The sequence below is a fragment of the Oncorhynchus masou genome, unplaced genomic scaffold (assembly GCF_036934945.1).
Source record: "Oncorhynchus masou masou isolate Uvic2021 unplaced genomic scaffold, UVic_Omas_1.1 unplaced_scaffold_856, whole genome shotgun sequence".
In the NCBI taxonomy this organism is placed as follows: Eukaryota; Metazoa; Chordata; class Actinopteri; order Salmoniformes; family Salmonidae; genus Oncorhynchus; species Oncorhynchus masou.
Window position 1 is genome coordinate 229451 of NW_027015018.1, and position 22212 is coordinate 251662.

At 42.3% G+C, this 22212-nt stretch overlaps 1 pseudogene; it reads right to left on the reverse strand.

The window, feature by feature from the left end:
• Positions 1–146: 146 nt before the first annotated feature.
• On the reverse strand, positions 147–16908 carry LOC135537839 (dnaJ homolog subfamily B member 12-like; annotated as a pseudogene).
• Between the last annotated feature and the right edge of the window lie 5304 nt (positions 16909–22212).

Sequence of the window (22212 nt, forward strand, 5' to 3'; positions counted from 1 at the left end):
TCTGATTGGGTAGAAAACGTGCACATCTTCACGTCTTTGCTACAACTAGTCACTGTCGTACAAGCCAATTTTTCGATGAGTAATGCACTCACTGGTCTGGGCACTTGTCCAACTCCCACTCCCACACACACACAGGAGGAATGACAGATGGGTCACATAGAATATTTATTTTCCCTGTTTGAGTAAAAACATAATATGGATGTGTCATCATGAGCAAGACCTACTTTATTAGATAGTCGTTGTGTTCTAATGAAGAAAATCTTGATTAAAAACATTTTGATAGTTTAGAATTCCAACAATAAATAAATTACTTTCTCAGTCACTGGGTTCACTCATTGTAAATACATAGGTCTGCAAAATTAAAATTGCTCAGTACATGTCTCGAGAGGTGTGTGTTTGCCTTACTGACTCTGATAGGAGAATATATAAATATAATCCCTGCATAGTAAAAATCATAATTTACGTATAAAGTATAAAATCAGGAAAACAACTGTCATCAGCTTCAAATTGGTCTTAACCATTCTTCGATGTTCTCACCAGATCGAAATAAAAGATTAATATCTCGGAAGTATCAATTGCTAAAGGAGGACATCTATAAATGAACCACTTCTGATTAGAGTATTTCCTGATTATAACGCCGCCCTTACATCATCTGACTTGAGGGTGCATCCTAAATAGCACCCTATTCTCTATATGCTGCACTACTTGTGACCAGAGCCCTATGGGCCCGGATTTTTTTTTTTTTTTAAGAAAAAAAGTGCACTATATAGCAAATAGTGTGCCATTTAGGATGTAAGAGGGTGAAAGCAGGAGTCCCTAACAGTGCATTTGTAAAACAGTCAGCTTGTAACAGAGTCACTTCATGACACATCACCATGATCATCAACAAAGAGGGCATTCATTCTTCCTCAACAAGACTTTAGGTCATTCTTCTTCTTCGCCATACGAGATCTCCAACTCAAGGAGAGAGAGTCTGTCCGAGTTTTGGTGTGCAGTGAAGTCACAGTCCCGAATGTTGAAAAGCGTACGTATTTACAGGCAATAAAATTGTTTGTTTTTTTGCGGTTTCGATATAACTACCTAAAAGAGAGAGCAAAAACAATTCAGTTTCAACATGTGCACTCTGTTCATGGGACTCGTAACTTACATAGTTAGGTAGGCCTTCATAACATACAGAGGTATGAAGAAGTGTGTGAACCCTTTGAAATTACCTGGATTTCTCAAAAATTGGTCATCAAATTTGATCTGATCTTCATCAAAGTCACAACAATAGACAAACAGTCTGCTTAAACTAATAACACAAATTGTATTTGTCTTGTCTATATTGAATACATCGTTTAAATAATCACAGTGTAGGTTGGATAAAGTATTTGAACCCCCCCAAGGCTAATGACTTCTCCAAAAGCTAATTGGAGTCAGGACTCAGCTAACCTGGAGTCCAATCAATGAGAGGAGATTGGAGATGTTGGTTAGAGCTGCCTTGCCCTATAATAAACACTCACAACATTTGAGTTTGCTATTCACAAGAAGTATTGTCTGATGTGACCCAGGCCTCGAACAAAAGAGATCTCAGAAGACCTCAGATTAAGAATTGTTGACTTGCACAAAGCTGGATAGTGTTACAAAAGTATCTCTAAAAGCCTTGATGTTCATCAGTCCACAGTAAAACAAAATGTCTATAAATGGAGAAAGTTCAGCACTGTTGCTACTCTCCCTAGGAGTGGCCGTCCTGCAAAGATAACTGGAAGAGCACAGTGCAGAATGTTCAATGAGGTTAAGAAGAATCCCAGAGTGTCAGCTAAAGACCTACAGAAATCTCTGGAACATGCTAACATCTCTGTTGATGAGTCTACGATACATAAAACACTAAACAAGAATGCTGTTCATGGGAGGACACCACGGAAGAAGCCACTGCTGTCCAATAAAAACATTACTGCACATCTGAAATTTACATAATTGTACCTGGATGTTCCACAGTGTTACTGGAAATATATTCTGTGGACAGATGAAACTACAGTTGAGTTGTTTGGAAGGAACACACAACACTTCGTGTGAAGAAAAAAAAGGCACAGCACACCAACATCAAAACCTCATCCCAACTGTAAAGTCTGGTGGAGGGAGCATCATGGTTTGGGGCTGTTTTGTTGCCTCAGGATCTGGACAGCTTGCTATCATCAACAGAAAAATTAATTCCCAAGTTTATCAAGACATTTTGCAGGATAATGTAAGGCTATCTGTCCGCCAATTGAAGCTCAACAGAAGTTGGGTGATGCAACAGGACAACGACCCAAAACACAGAAGTAAATCAACAACAGAATGGCTTCAACAGAAGAAAATACGCCTTCTGGAGTGGCCCAGTCAGAGTCCTAACCTCAACCCATTTGAGATGCTTTGGCATGACCTCAAGAGAGCAGTTCACACCAGACATTCCAAGAATATCGCTGAACTGAAACAATTTTGTAAAGAGGAATGGTCCAAAATTCCTCCTGACCGTTGTGCAGGTCCGATCCACAACTACAGAAAATGTTTGGTTGAGGTTATTGCTGCCAAGCGAGGGTCAACCAGTTATTAAATCCAAGGGTTCACATACTTTTCAACCCTGCACTGTGAATGTTTACACAGTCTGTTCAATAAAGACATGAAAACGTATAATTGTTTGTGTGTTATTAGTTTAAGGAGACTGTTTGTCTATTTTTGTGACCTAGATGAAGATCAGATCCAATTTTATGACCAATTTATGCAGAAATTCAGGTATTTCCAAAGGGTTCACATACATAGTTCAGTAGGACTTCATAACTAACCCAATGGGGACACGACAACAACGGAGCCTTATATAGAGACAGACTGTGCCTGACTGAGTCCATAATGGCATCCTATTCCCTATAGTGTCCGATGGGCCCTGGTCAAAAGTAGTGCACTAGAAAGGGAATAGGGTGCCATTTTGGGTTGTTTTAGTGGCGAGCTCTTACCTATCAGTGTGGCGATCAACAGCCTTCCTTTATATTTAACCACCCAAGGAAACGGAGATGTCAGACAGCCTGGAGCAGCTCGGTGTGCCCATCTTCTGAGCCCTCTGGTACAACTCATTGTCTCCAAAATAGCGAGCTCGATACAGCAGGCCCTCCTCTGGAACACAACAACAAAGCACAACGGCTCAGTCCCCAATATTTCCCAGAAGTCTGCGCTCCCTGTCGTGGATTTAAAAGCATATGATTGTTGTAAGCATCGTCTGGAGTGAGTTCCCACTATCGTTAAATCCGTGCAAGAAAGTGAGCAAGTGGACACCTTGGGAGAAGGGAGCAGAACTGTGATGTAGTCGAAGACAAACGCCTACTTGGGCGTCCAGTACAATACAAGTTCAATAAGATAACAGGAAGTACAATAGAGAGGCTGAATAGAGGATCCTAATTCCTTTGCAATTTGCCCAGACAACCAATCATCTGTATGATGTAATGTAAAACTGCTGTGTGCCTTTCCCCCTGCCATGGAAACAGCGGTGGCTGGCACTTTAAAATAGGAGGACGGAACAGAATAAATGGAATTGTACCATTCCTAGGCTCCGAGAATATCCGCAATGTTGAGAATGAGGACGGAATCACGGAATCCAGACATTAAAACGGAATCCAACAATGTACTGAACTTTCAGTAGGGAATCAAGTAAATTAATTAAAAAAATTAAAGTTTATCATAAGACACGAACAGAATGAATCAGTGATTGGTTATTTCCTGCAACTTTCTGAAGAGCCAATGAGAATTCCCCGTCTGTATGTGTGGTGTGTCGCCGTTAGCGACGATGCTAATGAATGGTCTGTCTGGACATGGGAAAGCCTTTCCTTATCCAAAATCCTTCTCACATTTAATGTCATCTACGAAGTAGACTATGCTGACCTGGCAGAGCTGTATGAGGATGATTACTGTGGCCATTTTGTTTTACAAAAACACCTCTAAAACAACACAGCCTCTTTCAAAGGTGTACACTGGAATTAAAATGGTAACTACACCCAAACATTTATCAACATTATCCCAGACCTTAAGTGTTCTCCTGATGTGGTTTAAGCACTTTTGTGGACTAAAAAAGAGTTTTTTTAAAGTGATTGAGAGCAAAAACATGAAACTGTAGGAAATTGAAACCTGAGAAAACAAAATGGAAAAAACTGCATCAGGCAACAAAAAATAAATATATTTTTTAGGTCCCTACATTCCATTCACTGTATTTCAGCCATTATTATGAGTCGTCCTCCCATCACCAGCCTCCTCTGCATGTGAAGTAGTGCTATTTCTTCACAGAGGATATCACTTTCTGGTACTGTGTTATCCATCTTACGTTATAGCAACCAGGACACAACTGGTTAAGGTCGGATCAGAAAACCTGAAGCCTCCAAACTAAATCATTAAAACACTCCTCCAGTACACATTAATTTTAAAGTAGCCAGCCACGTGGAATTGACCGCAGGGCTCTCCAGAGGGTGGTGCGGTCTGCACAACGCATCACCGGGGGCAAACTACCTGCCCTCCAGGACACGGACAACACCCGATGTCACAGGAAGGCCATAAAGATCATCAAGGACAACAACCACCCGAGCCACTGCCTGTTCACCCCGCTATCATCCAGAAGGCGAGGTCAGTACAGGTGCATCAACGCAGGGACAGAGAGACTGAAAAACAGCTTCCATCTCAAGGCCATCAGACTGTTAAACAGCCATCACTAACACAGAGAGGCTGCTGCCCTATATACAGACTTGAAATCACTGGCCACTTTAATAATGCAACACAAGTCACTTTATGTTGACATATTTTGCATTACTCGTCTCATTTTGTTCTACGTTACCATCTCATTTGTACGTACGTCCTATTCTACGTCGCTCTGACATTACTCGTCTCATATTCTATCCTATTCTACGTCGCACTGACATTACTCGTCTCATTTGTACGTACTGTATTCTATCCTATTCTACGTCGCACTGACATTACTCGTCTCATTTGTACGTACTGTATTCTATCCTATTCTACGTCGCACTGACATTACTCGTCTCATTTGTACGTACTGTATTCTATCCTATTCTACGTCGCTCTGACATTACTCGTCTCATTTGTACGTACTGTATTCTATCCTATTCTACGTCGCTCTGACATAACTCGTCCATATATTTATATATTCTTAATTCCATTCCTTTACTTTAGATGTGTGTATTGTTAGATATTACTGCACTGTTGGGAGCTAGGAACACAAGCATCTCACTAAATCCACAATACCATCTGCTAAACACGTGTACGTGACCAATACCATCTGCTAAACACGTGTACGTGACCAATACCATCTGCTAAACACGTGTACGTGACCAATACCATCTGCTAAACACGACCAATACCATCTGCTAAACACGTCTGCTAAACACGTGACCAATACCATCTGCTAAACACGTGACCAATACGTGACCAATACCATCTGCTAAACACGTGTACGTGACCAATACCATCTGCTAAACACGTGACAAATACCATCTGCTAAACACGTGTACGTGACCAATAACATCTGCTAAACACGACCAATAACATCTGCTAAACACGTACGTGACCAATACCATCTGCTAAACACGTGTACGTGACCAATACCATCTGCTAAACACGTGTACGTGACCAATACCATCTGCTAAACACGTGTACGTGACCAATACCATCTGCTAAACACGTGTACGTGACCAATACCATCTGCTAAACACGTGACAAATACCATCTGCTAAACACGTCTGCTAAACGTGACCAATCTGCTAAACACGTGACATCTCTGCTAAACACGTGACACATCTGCTAAACACGTACGCTGACCAATACCATCTGCTAAACACGTGTACGTGACCAATAATATTTGACCAATAACATATTGATGAATCAATAGTACAACTTCATCATCCCAAGACAGACAAAAAGGTCAACGGAGAAGAAGCTTGTTAGAAAACTCAACCTACATGCTATCTACCATCTGCTAAACACGCGTGACCAATACTGCTTCCAGCAGCTGCAGTTCTATGAGTATGATGCTGGGGTTGTGGGTTCGATTCCCACACGGATCAACATACTGAATTAGGCGTCACTGTCCACGCTGACCGTTCTGGAAGTGTCTGCTAAATGACCATGTTATTCTCACACTACAACGTGAACGTACTCTGCTTAACATCTGTTTCTCCTTCCAGCAGTTGTTTCTGAGGTTGGAGATGTAGTCATCCTCCACACTCCTCTCCACAGTCTTCAGATTCAGTCCGTTGTACTCCCTGGAGAAGTGGTCTCCCACATAGTACGGCACCATCTCAAGGTCTCCGTGTACCTCTTGTGGGTGTGTCCAATCTGCTAGACCTGAATTTGATGGAGATACAGACAGAGACAGCGAGACAGAGAGCGATACAGAGACACAGAGAAGAGAGAGAAAGACACAGAGAGAGAGAGAAAGACAGAGAGAGAGAGAGAAAGACAGAGAGAGAGAGAGAAAGACAGAGAGAGAGAAAGACAGAGAGAGAAAGAGAGAGAGAGAGAAAGACAGAGAGAGAGAGAGAGAGAGAAACAGAGAGAGAGAGAGAGAGAGAGAGAAAGAGAGAGAGAGAGACGGAAAGAGACAAAGAAAGAGAGAGAGAGATACAGAGAAAGACAGAGAGAAAGCAGTGAGTGAATTTTTATTTTTATTTTTTATTTAACTAGGCAAGTCAGTTAAGAACAAATTCTTATTTACATCGACAGCCTACCAGGGAACAGTGGGTTAACTGCCCTGTTCAGGGGCCGAACAACAGATTTTTTTTTTTTTTTACCTTGTCAGCTCGGGGAATCGATCTTGGTAAAAATCTGTCGTTCTGCCCCTGAGCAAGACAGTTAACCCACTGTTCCCCGGGCGCCGATGATGTGGATGTTGATTAAGGCAGCTCCCCCACACCTCTCTGATTCAGAGGAGGTTGGGTTAAATAAGGATGACACATTTCAGTTGAATACATTCAGTTGTACAACTGACCAGGTATCACACTTTTCCTTATTGCACACCGAGCCTCACCGGGCCTTAACCACGGGTCAGTTGACTGCAGGTATTAATTTAAAAAGTAGCTACAAATATTCACATTTATTGAGAAATGACAAATAAATAGTTTTGACAGTATTGAAAAAACCATACTGTGGCTTTTTCCAAATACCCTGGTATACTGCCCAAGCCTGCCAGCCATCACCGGGCCTTAACCACGGGCCTTAACCGCGGGCCAGCCGTCACCGGGCCTTAACCGCCAGGGCCTTAACCACGCGGGCCTTAACCTTAACCACGGGCCTTAACCATCACCGGCCTTAACCGCGGGCCTTAACCACGGGCCAGCCATCACCGGGCCTTAACCACGGGCCTTAACCACGGGCCTTAACCACGGGCCTTAACCACGGGCCAGCCATCCCCCATCACCGGGCCTTAACCACGGGCCAGCCATCCCCGGGCCTTAACCACGGGTCAAAGAGTCCCTGCTGGGCCAGCGACTACTTTCCCCTAAAGTCAATCTATGACCTGTGACCTCCCTAAAGACTACCAGGCGGTGTTCCAAATGGCACCCCAGTCCCTATTTAGTGTCCATAGGGATAATGCACTATATAGGAAATAGGGTGCCATCTCACCACCCCAAGTCAAACTAATACAGCTAACAAATACACACAAAAAAAACTGCTGAAAACCACCCTTTCCAAACAATTTCCAAATTGTGAAATCCATTGTCATAGCAGGATAACATAGCAACTGGAGGATAATCTGTCCCATCAAAGACAGTTCAGCATTTTGTAATACAAGGAAAGAAGACTCATCAAATGATTGCATTATTCTGGGGGAAGTTGTGTAATAAAACATCATAGTCACATGTATGTCTATGGGAGTTTAAGACAGCACATCCAGGGTTGCAAAACTCCGGTAAATTTTCCAAAATTCCAGATTTCCATTAATCCTGGTTGGAACATTCCCAAAAACCTCTCTCATCGTCACTCAATGCCTAGGTTTACCTCCACTGTACTCATATCCTGCCATACCCTTGTCTGTACATTATGCCTTGAATCTATTCTTCCACGCCCAGAAATCTGCTCCTTTTACTCTCTGTTCCGAACGCACTAGACGACCAGTTCTTATAGCTTTTAGCCGTACCCTTATCCTACTCCTCCTCTGGTGATGTAGAGGTTAATCCAGGCCCTGCAGCCCCCAGCTCCACTCCCCAGGCGCTCTCATTTGTTGACTTCTGTAACCGTAAAAGTCTTGGTTTCATGCATGTTATCATCAGAAGCCTCCTCCCTGAGTTTGTTTTACTCACTGCTTTAGCACACTCTGCCAACCTGGATGCCCTAGCCATGTCTGAATCCTGGCTTAGGAAGACCACCAAAACCCCTGAAATTTCCATCCCTAACTATAACACTTTCCGACAAGATATAACTGCCAAAGGGGGCGGTGTTGCAATCTACTGCAGAAGTAGCCTGCAGAGTTCTGTCTTACTATCCAGGTCTGTGCCCAAACGAATCGAGCTTCTAAAAATCCACCTTTCCAGAAACAAGTCTCTCACCGTTGCCGCTTGTTATAGACCCCCCTCAGCCCCCAGCTGTGCCCTGGACACCATATGTGAATTGATCGCCCCCCATCTATCTTCTGAGTTCATATTGTTAGGTGACCTAAACTGGGATATGCTTAACACCCCGGCCATCCTACAATCTAAATTAGATGCCCTCAATCTCACACAAATTATCAAGGAACCTACTAGGTACAACCCTAAATCCGTAATCATGGGCACCCTCTTAGATATCATCCTGACCAGCAGGTATATCTCACTAGTCAACCCCAAAGCCAACACTTACTTTAACCACCTTTCCTTCCAGTTCTCTGCTGCCAATGACTGGAATGAATTGCAAAAATGACTGAAGCTGGAGACTTATCTCCCTCTCTAACTTTAAGCATCAGCTGTCAGAGCAGCTTACCGATCACTGTACCTGTACACAGCCAATCTGTAAATAGCACACCCAACTACCTCATCCCCATATTATTATTTATCTTCTTGCTCTTTTGCACCCCAGTATCTCTACTTGAACATCATCTGCAAATCGATCACTCCAGTGTTGATGCTAAATTGTTATTATTTTGCCTCTATGGCCTACTTATTGCCTTACCTCTCTAATCTTCTACATTTGCACACACTGTATATAGATTTTTCTATTGTGTTATTGACTGTACGTTTGTTTATCCCATGTGTAACTCTGTTGTTGTTTTTGTCGCACTGCTTTGCTTTATCTTGGGCAGGTCGCAGTTGTAAATGAGAACTTGTTATCAACTGACCTACCTGGTTATATAAAAGGTGAAATAAATAAAGACCAGGCTACTCCATGAGTTGATTATCCAGGTGTGGGGGAGGGGGGGGTCAGGGGTTAGACTCACGGCCTGAAGCTGAGGCTGTAGGGGGCGGCGGAGACCATCATCTGACTGAGAGCTGACACAACCACTAGGATGACGATGGGCAGCAGCTGGACAAAGAGCGCGAAGCCTCCCTGAAAATCACAACACGCAGGTTAGTTAGACAACAACAACCTGACATGGTAAACTATACAGGTTAGTTAGACAACAACAACCTGACATGGTAAACTATACAGGTTAGTTAGACAACAACAACAACAAACTGACATGGTAAACTACACAGGTTAGTTAGACAACAACAACAGCCTGACATGGTAAACTATACAGGTTAGTTAGACAACAACAACAACAAACTGACATGGTAAACTACACAGGTTAGTTAGACAACAACAACAACCTGACATGGTAAACTATACAGGTTAGTTAGACGACAACAACAACAACCTGACATGGTAAACTATACAAGTTAGTTAACAACAACAACAACCTGACATGGTAAACTACACAGGTTAGTTAGACAACAACAACAACCTGACATGGTAAACTACACAGGTTAGTTAGACAACAACAACAACAACCTGACATGGTAAACTATACAGGTTAGTTAGACAACAACAACAACAACCTGACATGGTAAACTATACAGGTTAGTTAGACAACAACAACAACAACCTGACATGGTAAACTATACAGGTTAGTTAGACAACAACAACAACAACCTGACATGGTAAACTATACAGGTTAGTTAGACAACAACAACAACAACCTGACATGGTAAACTATACAGGTTAGTTAGACAACAACAACAACAACCTGACATGGTAAACTATACAGGTTAGTTAGACAACAACAACAACAACCTGACATGGTAAACTATACAGGTTAGTTAGACAACAACAACAAACTGACATGGTAAACTACACAGGTTAGTTAGACAACAACCTGACATGGTAAACTATACAGGTTAGTTAGACAACAACAACAACCTGACATGGTAAACTACACAGGTTAGTTAGACAACAACAACAACCTGACATGGTAAACTACACAGGTTAGTTAGACAACAACAACAACAACCTGACATGGTAAACTATACAGGTTAGTTAGACGACAACAACAACAACAACCTGACATGGTAAACTATACAGGTTAGTTAGACGACAACAACAACAACCTGACATGGTAAACTATACAGGTTAGTTAGACGACAACAACAACAACAACCTGACATGGTAAACTATACAGGTTAGTTAGACGACAACAACAACAACAACCTGACATGGTAAACTATACAGGTTAGTTAGACGACAACAACAACAACAACCTGACATGGTAAACTATACAGGTTAGTTAGACGACAACAACAACAACAACCTGACATGGTAAACTATACAGGTTAGTTAGACGACAACAACAACAACAACCTGACATGGTAAACTATACAGGTTAGTTAGACGACAACAACAACAACCTGACATGGTAAACTATACAGGTTAGTTAGACGACAACAACAACAACCTGACATGGTAAACTATACAGGTTAGTTAGACGACAACAACAACAACCTGACATGGTAAACTATACAGGTTAGTTAGACGACAACAACAACAACCTGACATGGTAAACTATACAGGTTAGTTAGACAACAACAACAACAACCTGACATGGTAAACTATACAGGTTAGTTAGACAACAACAACAACAACCTGACATGGTAAACTATACAGGTTAGTTAGACAACAACAACCTGACATGGTAAACTATACAGGTTAGTTAGACAACAACAACAACAACCTGACATGGTAAACTATACAGGTTAGTTAGACAACAACAACAACCTGACATGGTAAACTATACAGGTTAGTTAGACGACAACAACAACAACCTGACATGGTAAACTATACAGGTTAGTTAGACAACAACAACAACAAACTGACATGGTAAACTACACAGGTTAGTTAGACAACAACAACAACAAACTGACATGGTAAACTACACAGGTTAGTTAGACAACAACAACAACAAACTGACATGGTAAACTATACAGGTTAGTTAGACGACAACAACAACAAACTGACATGGTAAACTACACAGGTTAGTTAGACAACAACAACAACAAACTGACATGGTAAACTATACAGGTTAGTTAGACAACAACAACAACAAACTGACATGGTAAACTATACAGGTTAGTTAGACGACAACAACAACAAACTGACATGGTAAACTACACAGGTTAGTTAGACAACAACAACCTGACATGGTAAACGCTACAGGTTAGTTAGACAACAACAACAACCTGACATGGTAAACTATACAGGTTAGTTAGAGTTAACTGGTAACACTGCAAAACCAACTACTGACCTTCAGCCTAGCAATCCACTTTGCACAGGCTGATTTCACACACACAAATATATGTACAAAAGTATGTGGACACACTTTCAAATTAGTGAATTCGGCTATTTCAGCCACACCCGTTGCTGACAGGTATACAAAACTGAGCACGCTGCCATGCAATCTCCATAGGAAAACATTTGTAGTAGAACGGCCTTACTGAAGAGCTCAGTGACTTTCAACATGGCACGGTCATAAGATGTCACCTCTCCAACAAGTCAGTTCATCAAATGTCTGCCCTGCTAGAGTTGCCCCGGGCAACTAAGTGTTGTTAGATTGAAGTGGAAACGTCTAGGAGCAACAATGGCTCAGCCGTGAAGCAGTAGGCCACACAAGCTCACAGAACAGGACCGCCGAGCGATGTAGCCCATAAGAGCATAAAAATTGTATGTCCTCGGTTGCAACACTCACTACCATGTTCAAAACTGCCTCTGGAAGCAACGTCAGCACAAGAACTGTTTGTCAGGAGATTACATGACATGGGTTTCCATGGCCGAGCAGCCACACACAAGCCTAAGATCACCATGCGCAATGCCAAGTGTCGGCTGGAATAGTGTAAAGCTCACCGCCATTGGGCTCTGGAGCAGTGGAAATACGTTCTCACACTTCACCTTCTGGCAGTCCGTCAGACAAATCTGGTGTTGGCAGATGCCAGGAGAACGCTACCTGCCCCAATGCATAGTGCCAACTGTAAAGTTTGGTGGAGGAGGAATAATGGTCTGGGGCTGTTTTTCATGGTTCAGGCCCCTTAGTTCCAGAGAAGGGAAATCTTAAAGCTACAGTATACAATGACATTCCATACAATTCTGTGCTTCCAACTTTGTGGCAGCAGTTTGGGGAAGGCCCTTTCCTGTTTCAGCATGACAATGCCCCTGTGCACAAAGTGAGGTCCATACAGAAATGGTTTGTTGTGATTGGTGTGGAAGTGGAACTTGACTGGCCTGCACTGAGCCCTGACCTCAACTCCATCGAAAACCATTGGGATGAATTGGAATGCCGACTGTGAGCCAGACCTAATCACCCAACATCAGTGTCAGACCTCACTAATGCTTTTGTGGCTGAATGGAAGCAAGTCCCCACAACAATGTTCCAACATCTAGTGGAAAGCCTTCCCAGAAGAGTGGAGGCTGTTATAGCAGCAAAGGGGGGGTACCAACTCCATATTAATGCCCATGATTTAGGAATGAGATGTTGGACAAGCGAGTGTCCACATACTTTTGTTCACGTAGTGTAACAATACAGTTCTACCCAAGTAGATCATTCTCAGTTTGCTGTGCAAAAACAACAAGGACTCCCCCTGCTGTACAGCAGCAGTACATTAGAAAACCATTAGAAAATGGCTAAACGTATCTACTTAATGACCTGAACTGGAAAATGTGCAATCACGAAAAAAAAAACACTTGCATACCTCTCTCTGTTGTCCCCGTTGACCCGCTGGCCTCTGATGCCCATTTCTGTATACATGAACGTTGCCTTGAGAAGCAAAACAGACGACCAATAGATGAAGCATTAGCAGTGGAGGCGGCAGTAAAATTTGTAGATGTAATGGTTTCTAATGACTGTGTGTGTGTGTGTGTGTGTGTGTGTGTGTGTGTGTCACTCACTTGCTGGAAAACCCCCTCCGAAGAACATATTGAAGAGGTCCTCAGGTGAAATATCGGCCTGGAAGTCGCCGTTGGTCTGGCCCTGTCTTGACGGATGTCTCTTCTCCTCACCACACTGGTCATACTGTTTCCTCTTGTCAGCATTACTCAAGCAGGCATAGGCATTTCCAATAGCTGGGCGAAAACAAACACCTTTTTAGGTACCTTCAAATTACATTAAATGATATACAATTCATTGGACCGGTTTCCTGGATACAGATTAGACTAGAAAACATTCTCAGTTTAACACGTTTCAGTCCAGGACGAGGCTTAATCTGTGTCCGTCAACCCGGATCCTTTGACTGGTTATCACATTCAAACAATTAAGAGAATAAGTATGGTTTGGGGCGCACCTTTAAACGCCTCAGTGGCACCCGGTGCGTGGTTTTTGTCGGGATGGAATTTCAACGCTAATTTTCGATACGACTTCTTGAGATCTTCTTCAGATGCATCTTTCTTCACTCCAAGAATCTCATAGAAGTCTTTACACTGTTTTATTCTGGAAACGAAGAAGAAGACCACTATAAAAGACAAAACACTCAATTGTTTCAAGACATTTTCATGTTCCGATAAGGAAGATTCATTGTGGAAAGTGGATGTTAAACAGATGTTTGATGATAATGTTCTGGAAGCCTTGACGCAGTTTCAATATAACATGCCATTTAGCAGATGCTTTTATCAACAAATATATATACACACTGCTCAAAAAAATAAAGGGAACACTTAAACAACACCATGTAACTCCAAGTCAATCACACTTCTGTGAAATCAAACTGTCCACTTAGGAAGCAACACTGATTGACAGTAAATTTCACATGCTGTTGTGCAAATGGAATAGACAACAGGTGGAAATTATAGGCAATTAGCAAGACACCCACAATAAAGGAGTGGTTCTGCAGGTGGTGACCACAGACCACTTCTCAGTTCCTATGCTTCCTGGCTGATGTTTTGGTCACTTTTGAATGCTGGCGGTGCTTTCATTCTAGTGGTAGCATGAGACGGAGTCTACAACCCACACAAGTGGCTCAGGTAGTGCAGCTCATCCAGGATGGCACATTAATGCGAGCTGTGGCAAGAAGGTTTGCTGTGTCTGTCAGTGTAGTGTCCAGAGCATGGAGGCGCTACCAGGAGACAGGCCAGTACATGAGACGTGGAGGAGGCCGTAGGAGGGCAACAACCCAGCAGCAGGACCGCTACCTCCACCTTTGTGTAAGGAGGAGCAGGAGGAGCATTGCCAGAGCCCTGCAAAATGACTTCTAGCAGGCCACAAATGTGCATGTGTCTGCTCAAACGGTCAGAAACAGACTCCATGAGGGTGGTATGAGGGCCCGACGTCCACAGGTGGGGGTTGTGCTTACAGCCCAACACCGTGCAGGACGTTTGGCATTTGCCAGAGAACACCAAGATTGGCAAATTCGCCACTGGCACCCTGTGCTCTTCACAGATGAAAGCAGGTTCACACTGAGCACATGTGAAAGACGTGACAGAGTCTGGAGACGCCGTGGAGAACGTTCTGCTGCCTGCAACATCCTCCAGCATGACCAGTTTGGTGGTGGGTCAGTCATGGTGTGGGGTGGCATTTCTTTGGGGGGCCGCACAGCCCTCCATGTGCTCGCCAGAGGTAGCCTGACTGCCATTAGGTACGGAGATGAGATCCTCAGATCCCTTGAGAGACCATATGCTGGTGTGGTTGGCCCTGGGTTCCTCCTAATGCAAGACAATGCTAGACCTCATGTGGCTGGAGTGTGTCAGCAGTTCCTGCAAGAGGAAGGCATTGATGCTATGGGACTGGCCCGCCCGTTCCCCAGACCTGAATCCAATTGAGCACATCTGGGACATCATGTCTCGCTCCATCCACCAACGTGGCGTTGGTTGCACCACAGACTGTCCAGGAGTTGGCGGATGCTTTAGTCCAGGTCTGGGAGGAGATCCCTCAGGAGACCATCCGCCACCTCATCAGGAGCATGCCCAGGCGTTGTAGGGAGTTTATACAGGCACGTGGAGGCCACACACACTACTGAGCCTCATTTTGACTTGTTTTAAGGACATTACATCAAAGTTGGATCAGCCTGTAGTGTGGTTTTCCACTTTAATTTTGAGTGTGACTCCAAATCCAGACCCCCATGGGTTGATAAATTTGATTTCCATTGATAATTTGTGTGTGATTTTGTTGTCCGCATATTCAACTATGTAAAGAAAAAAAGTATTTAATAAGAATATTTAATTCATTCAGATATAGGATGTGTTATTTTAGTGTTCCCTTTATTTTTTTGAGCAGTGTATATGGTCCCAGCTCAGCAGGAACGTTGGGCGGTAGGTAGCCTAACGGGTAAGAGCGTTGGGTGAAAAATCTGTTTGAATCCAAGCCAGCGACCTTTTGCATTTAACCCCCAACAACTGTTCTCCGGGCAGGGATGACATGGATTTCGATTAAGGCAACCCCTCGCACCTCTCTGACTCAGAGGGATTGGGTTAAATGAGGGGAGACACATTTTGGTTGAATGTATTCAGTTGTGCAACTGACTAAGGAGCCTTTTCCTCCACTTTCCTTGCAATTACATTTTATATGATAATAATTGCAATAATACTAAATTCCATGCATCCTACTTCTTGACAGCATCCAGTTGATCTGAGGTGTAGGATTTGGCTGTCTGCGAGGCCTTCTCTCCTTGGTCTTCCTCCCCAGGTCTTCGCTGCCTTGGCCCAGTGCCATCACTGGTTCCTGACTGGTTGTCATGTCCAGGGGTGAAACCATTTTTTGCAATCAAGTCCAGCAGTGCTGGAAATACAGATAGAGAGTAACATTTAGAGGAACATTCGAGTATCGTAGTTTCCCCCCAGAAACGTCTCCACTGAGCAGGCCCATTGGGGCAAATCTCAGATGACATCTCCCTCTTGTACAGTCAAAAGCACACGGAGTGAGTGCTTCGAAGTAACAGCGTCAAAGACCGCTAGCTATGCAGCTACACAGTTTGTATTTAACCAGCAACATGAGATTGGGTGCAACTGAATGTACTGACTACATAACTTACGTTAGATAGCTCGCTAATATAACCAGCAGAATTAAACGGACTGTGTATACTACAACAGTGACAATGCAAAATCCAGACAGATTAGATGTTTTATATGAAAACTCGGCGATAATTAGCTAGCTATAGCAGCGAGATGGGTAACGTATTTTCGTAACTATAGAGGGCCCTCAATTTCCCCAGAAAAAATATAGCCTGGATGCTAGCTGGCATTCATGTCGCTTCTAAAGCGGCCGTCTCTTACCTCTCGCCTTATCCGTCGGAAAAAGTTTCTGGGCCTTTTCTAGAAATCTAACAGCCTTCTCTGCTTGATTATTTGTTAATGCAGCAGTTGCAATGTCAATGCAACGCTCTGCTTCGTCCCTGTTTACTTCCATTGCGGGACGCAGCTTGAGGTAAATAAAAAAATAACGCTATAATAGCTGTTGTAGGGCGCTTTCTAATGACGCCACGCAGTAAGTAGGGACGAGGTGGTGGGGTCACGCTGGTATTGCCTACTAGATGGAGCCAAACTTTCCATAACAGAGCCATCACCTACAGAGAGATGAACCTGGAGAAGCAGGCTGGTCCTGGGGCTCTGTTGACAAACACAAACAGAGCCCCAGGACAGCAACACAATTAGACCCAACCAAATCATAAGATAACAAAAATATAATTAGTTGACACATTGGAAAGAATTAACATAAAAACAGAGCAAACTAGAATGCTATTTGGCCCTAAACAGAGAGTACACAGTGGCTGAATACCTGTCCACTGTGACTGACCCAAACTTAAGGAAAGCTTTGACTATGTACAGACTCAGTGAGCATGGCCTTGCTATTGAGAAAGGCCACCGTGGGCAGACATGATAAGACAGGCTATGTGCTCACTGCCCACAAAATGAGTTGGAAACTGAGCTGCACTTCCAAACCAACTGCCAAATGTATGACCATATTTTTTTTTCTTTACCTTTATTTAACTAGGCAAGTCAGTCATATATTTCCCTCAGATTACACAGACCCACAAAGAATTTGAAAACTCCCATATCTATTGGGTGAAATACCAGTGTGCCATCACAGCAGCAAGAAAAGGGCAACCAGTGAAGAACAAACACCATTGTAAATACAACCCATATTTATTTTTTATTCATTTTCCCTTTTGTATTCGTTGCAACACTGTATATAGACATAATGACATTTGAAATGTCTCTATTTCCTTTGGAACTTTTGCGAATGTAATGTTTACTGTTCATTTTATATTATTTATTTCACTTTTGTTTATGATCTATTTCACTTGCTTTGACAATAAAGCCCTTTGAATTGAATTGCCCTTATGGGGCCCCATGATTGAGCCAGATGGTGTTTTAAGTGGAATCAAATCTCATTGAAGTACGGCTACGTACCGTTTTATCGCAGTTCCAGCAAAATGCTTATGTATCTAGTTCAAACAGTGCAGTAATATCTAGCAATACATTTTTTTCCACCTTTATTTAACCAGGTAGGCAAGTTGAGAACAAGTTCTCATTTACATTTGCGACCTGGCCAAGATAAAGCAAAGCAGTTCGACACATACAACGACACAGAGTTACACATGGAGTAAAACAAACATACAGTCAATAATACAGTATAAACAAGTCTATATACGATGTGAGCAAATGAGGTGAGATAAGGGAGGTAAAGGCAAAAAAAGGCCATGGTGGCGAAGTAAATACAATATAGCAAGTAAAACACTGGAATGGTAGATTCGCAGTGGAAAGAAAAATAACAATTACGCACATATTCCAAAGGTTAAAATAATAATAATAATAAAGAACAAGATATTAAGACGTCAGAATGAGCAAGAGTTGGCACCACGTGTTCAAAAGTGGTGTGGAAAAATTAGTAAGTGTCTTTTCTCTGGCCTGGAGTTTTTCCTGATCTCATGACTTGGTCTCTCTGCTGTCTCCTGTAGTCCACGATCATCTCCTTCCTTTTGTTGACGTTGAGGGAGAGATAAGCAAACTGACCTGTATATTTGTCTATGGATTTCAACCGGAATCCCTTATTATTACCTAATAAAATCATACGTGTTGCAGGTTTGAATCCCGGGTCCGATGAGAAAAGTCTGGTGGGATAGCTAACAGAGGCGTGTTATGAAATCCGAGATACCATGGCTTGATGTTGGGCTGAAACAGGCGGGTATTCCCAAACTGGGGTACACGCGCAATGCCGTCGGGGGTACGCAAACTAAAAATGTGATTCACATTTAAAACAATAATTGTAATATTTTCCAACGGGGCTATACATTTGGGTGCATTTTTCTCTCTCCCCTGAGTAGCCTCGTTTCACTGCCCCTGTAACAGAGGGGAACCACTACTTCAAGGTCTCAGAGCAAGTGGCGTCACCGATTGAAACGTTATTTAGCGCGCACCACCGCTAGTTGGTGCGCGCTAAATAGCGTTTCACATCCGTCACACCCCCTCGATGATGGTGGAGCGAAAGCAATGACAGGCAGACATAGTGGAGTCGTAACGCGCGTGCCAGCAGTTGCCCCCGACGCCACTTGGGTCCACTGCAGCATCCACTGAGAGGTTCTTGCTGCCAAGGGAATGCTTGACAGCTTGAAAGACGTTTTGGACACTACAGTGAAAATGGATAACTTTGCTAAAGCAAGGCCCCTGAACTCTTGTGTATTTTCTGCATGATGTAGGCAGCAACCATGTAACGCTTTTACAACAGACAGAAGTGGGCTGGTTATCAAGGGACAAATTATTGACAGGTTTTTCTCATTTTTTTTTAATTGAGAGAAGTTTTCTTTACTGACCATAATGTTCACTTGTCTGACCAGTTGCATGATGACGAGTTTCTCACACGACTGGCCGATCTGTGTGATATTTTTTTCTCGCCTGAATGATGTGAATCTATTATTACAGGGACTCTCAGCAACTATATTCAATGTGCAGGACAAAATTGAGGCTATGATGAATTGAGATCCGCACTTTTTTAAAAACATTTTAGTCTGAAATGACATACCCGAAATCTAACTGCCTGTAGCTCAGGACCTGAAGCAAGGATATGAATATTCCTGGTACCATTTGAAAGGAAACACTTTGAAGTTTATGTAAATGTAAAAGGAATGTAGTAGAATATAACACAATATATCTGGTAAAAAAACTGTTCTTTTTTGTACCATCATCTTTGAAATGCAAGATAAAGGCTATAATGTATTATTCCAGCCCAGGTGCAATTTAGATGTTCTCCATGAGATGGCAGCACTGCATGTGCAACGTTTTAGACTGATCCAATGAACCATTTCATTTCTGTTCAAAATGTTTTATGAAGACTGCCCAAATGTGCCTAATTTGTTTATTAATAACTTTTCATGTTCAAATCTGCCCAAATGTGCACTCTCCTCAAACAATAGAATGCTATTCTTTCACTGTAATAGCTACTGTAAATTGGACAGTGCAGTTAGATTAACAAGAATTTAAGCTTTCTGCCAATATCAACAACCTCATGCTAATCGCATTAGCCTACATTAGCTCAACCGTCCCATGGAAGGGACACCGATCCCAAAGAAGTTTTAAGAAGTTGGAGTTCTTCTCTGTCTGCATTAACAAGGACAACACACAGGTCTTTCCATCATTGTATGATTTTTTGTGTGCAAATGAACTCAAGCTTATGGACAATGTCAAATGGGATACAAAGCAAATGGACAATGTCAAATGTGATATATAGCGAAGCACCTGAGTGAGTTGGGTGCGCAAATACGCAGGTACTTTCCCAAAATGGATGACACAAACAACTGGATTCATTATATACATTTTATGTCCTGCCTCCAGTCCAGTTGTCGATATCTGAACAAGAGAGCCTCATTGAAATTGCAACAATCAGTTCGGTGAAAATTGAATTTAATCAGAAGCCACTGCCAGATTTCTGGATTGGGCTGTGCTCAAGAGTATCCTGCCTTGGTAAATTGTGCTGTTAAGACACTGATGCCCTTTGCAACCATGTACCTATGTGAGAGAGGATTCTCTGCCCTCACGAGCATGAAAACTAAATACAGGCCCAGACTGTGTGGGAAAAGATTTAAGACGGAGACTCTCTCCAATACAACCCAACATTGCAGAGTTATGTGCTTCCTTTCAAGCTGAGTTATTCACCATTTTTGATGAACAAATACGGTTTTATATGTAAGATGGTAAAATAAAGAGCAAAATTATTGATTATTATTATATTATTTGTGCCCTGGTCCTATCAGAGCTCTGTGTCACTTCCCACGAGCCGGGTTGTGACAAAAACTCACTCATTCTTATGTTAAATAAATGTATCGTATAGTGTGTGTGTGTGCGGCAGGCTTACAATGGGAAGAAAAAAAAAAACATTTGAGAGTGGGCTGACCTTGGTGCTAGAGGGTACACAGCTGGAGGTTGAATATGTGAAGGGGTACGGGACTATAAAAAGTTTAGGGACCACTGATCTACCGTAACTTGTCCAATAAGAAACATTGGTTTTCCTTTTCTGTTGCAAAAAGTTTTGAAACAGTGTGCACTGGTGAATACACGACTCAGTTAATTTCCCCTCATCTTTGGAGTGTTGATTGTGTTGATTGTGCTGATTGTGCTGATTGTGTTGATTGTGTTGATTGTGCTGATTGTGTTGATTGTGTTGATTGTGCTGATTGTGTTGATTGTGTTGATTGTGCTGATTGTGTTGATTGGGTTGATTGTGCTGATTGTGTTGATTGTGTTGATTGTGTTGATTGTGCTGATTGTGTTGATTGTGCTTTGGCTTTTTATCAGGTCTGTTATTATTGAGATTATTATATAATATTTACAACTTTACTTACAGATTAGGCAAAAGGTACAATGTATTTTTTATTTGACTGGGCATTTGAACAATATATTAATTCATATCAATGTGGCATTTAAATACAGGAACACACAGTATTTTCAACACAGTATATTTCCCACCTGTAGAAAATCTTCTATTTACGGTGCATTACAACATTCCTTGCAAAATGTGTCAAGACTGTTGCTAAGGCATTTCAAGAACACTGGAAAAATAACTGCACAGCAAAACAGTAAAGCAACAACAATTCATTTAATTATACATTTATTGAAAATATCTCTGAATTTTACTTCAGAATATATTTCACATTTTACATATACCAGAACATAAGAATGGTAACAGTTTAGCTTCCCTCAACATGACAGAATTAACCATATTTATTTTGGGATTGTTGACTCATACTGCAAGAGAAGTATTTGAATGACTTGTTGTAATAATTTGCAGTTCAGTAAAACTCTACGATTAGTTCTCACTAGCATTTCACATTAAAGTATCCTGTTCCCAGATCAACGTGTGCTGTATAGCCAACTCCTACAGCTGTTTGGATGTACAGCACAAACCGATCCGGAACTGGGACCAGGCTAACATTAAAGCCCCTTTATGTCCATGCAGATGTCATGTCCTGTCTCTGTACCTCCTTCAGGTCGGCACGTCTATCGGACTCAGCCATTGTCCACTAAAGTACATTAAATACAGTAAACCACCGATTCATTCATCGCTGATGGAGCTAAAACACTTAGATCTGCATTGTGGTAACTGTCATTTCTGCCTTTGGCTGTTTTTAACCAAACGAAACGGGATGTGAACACAGAAAGGATCAGGAATGGATTAAAGTAATCATAAGGCATTGGGCTGTAGTAGAGTATCTCGACTCAGTCTTTTTAAGTACAGTCAACAATGTCATTTCCTGTGTTATATATATATATATATATCATGTTAGTGGTAAG